This window comes from Priapulus caudatus, unplaced genomic scaffold (assembly GCF_000485595.1).
Source record: "Priapulus caudatus unplaced genomic scaffold, Priapulus_caudatus-5.0.1 Scaffold94, whole genome shotgun sequence".
In the NCBI taxonomy this organism is placed as follows: Eukaryota; Metazoa; Priapulida; class Priapulimorpha; order Priapulimorphida; family Priapulidae; genus Priapulus; species Priapulus caudatus.
The window spans coordinates 396,767-398,976 of NW_014577155.1; positions in this window are offsets into that span (position 1 = coordinate 396,767).

A 2,210-nucleotide genomic window follows, 5' to 3' on the forward strand; every position below is an offset into this window, starting at 1 on the left:
TATATATATGTAAATAATTATTTACATATATATTTATATATATATATATTAGATTCGTGAGATTGGGCAGCTATCGTACTTGCGTACCACTGCGTCCTATGTAAGACCGCAAACTCCACCATCTTTTCCACGTCGCGAGCCGACTGACGTCAAAGGGCACTTTGCAAACACAGGCGAATGAAACGTTGACTGACGCGCCAATACTTGAAATAGTCTGTGCGCCACGGTGGGTGGAGGGTATACGATATACGCACGTCCGTCCCATTAAATATCTCGGTTTCTCCCCCGTATTATTGTCCCATGGCCTCGGTCGTGTGCGGTACGCCGTCATGTCTTGACCGTGTCCGTGACCGTGACCGTGGCGTTTAACTCCTTACACTGACGCCCGTTTATCGTCTATCAACTCAACATTGTATCAGATAATTAGCTGATGCATACTTGTCTGTGAGCGCGCGCGTGGGTGTGGGCGAGCGTGCGTGCGTGCGTGCGTGCGTGCGTACGTGCGTGTATGTTACGATACAACGTGATCCGGACGGAATACATTCGTTCGTATTCTTCCTACTAAATTAGTACGAAATTGCACCCGAAACACATCGTTTAATTAATTAATTTGAGAGATTTCCGATATATATATATATATACACATGTATATTTATATACATATATATATATACACATATATATATATATATATATATATATATATATATATATATATATATATATATATATATATATATAGGGCCTATATATAGTAATTGCGAGCGTGCAGGTCCGGCATCTCCGGAGCCCCGGTAACTCGTGCCTTGCACCACCGAGCAAACAGTGAAGGGCATCTCTATCTCACAGAGTGCAGCGCAATACTAGATTAACTGGCGCACCAATATACTTAAAATAGTGTTTTTTGGTGTACTAGCTGTCTGCGTGAACGGGAAACGATGCCGCGGCCCCTAAATAGTCGTGTTTGTTTGTCCCGATATTTTACGATCCTCGCCCCACGGCACGTTTGATGAGGGGATTGAAAGCGCAGTTATACGATTACAAAGAGAAACTATGGCAGCCGCTTCGTTCGTGTATTTGAATCATCGCCATGTTATGACTGTGATGTTAGATGTGACGTCGTCGTAAACATTTATTACATTCACACATTTTAATACTTCTTCTACTTATACCATCTCTATCATATATATAGCGCAATTTAAATGCGCGCGTGCGTGTGAGCGTGCGTGCGTGTGTGTGCGTGTATGAGTGTGCGCACGCGTGTGTGCGTGCGCGTGCGTTCATGTGTATGAAAATAGCTAAATTATACGAATTCGAGAAAGCACAAGCCTTGTGACGATTTTCGCGTTAACTCTGCGTGCGTGAAGCATCTGGCGTCTCTGATAGCTTCGTATTAAATGCGTTCCAAGGCATATGGATCCGCGATTAGTTTATAGTTCCGGGAGGTGTCAGTCTATCTATATATGCATGTACATGATGCATGAGTACAATCCGCTAAAATACGCCACGTCAGCGTTTCCTCTAATGAGGACAGTCATCCGGAATAGCTACAGCGGTAGTGCTGTTGTTGTTGTTGCTGCTGCTGCTGGTGGTGGTGGTGATGGTGGTGGTGCTGCTGCTGCTGCTGCTGGTGGTGGTGGTGGTGCTGCTGCTGCTGCTGCTTCTGCTGTTGCTGCTGCTACTGCTACTGCTACTGTAGTTGCTGTTATTGTTGTTGCTGCTGCTGTCGCCGCCAGTGATGGTGGCGATGGTGATTATATAGTAGTGGTACTGATAGTGCTAGTGGTAGTGGTAGTACTAGTGGTATTGGTGGTAGCGGTAATGACAATGGTAGTTACACTTACAGTGGATGAAGCAATTTCACTGTGTGCTATAATCCCTATACTCATACGTAATTCATATAGTATTCTTGTTTGTACCTTTTGCTCCGTTTACATCTCGTTACATATAACTCCTATTGGAATTGCGAATTTTACACTACTTATAATTAGAATTAGAACTAATAATACTACAATTTTACGAACTATATGTACCGAAGACAAAAGTGTGAAATCATGTGTATGTAGGTCTTATATCATGTGTGTGAATATATACTTGAATCAAGTATTTATATACGCTCGTACAATGTATCAGTTGAAGCAAAAATCGATAAACGAGCGATGGGTCTATCTATTTTCGGTGAACGAGATCAACTATTTCACGTGTCACGG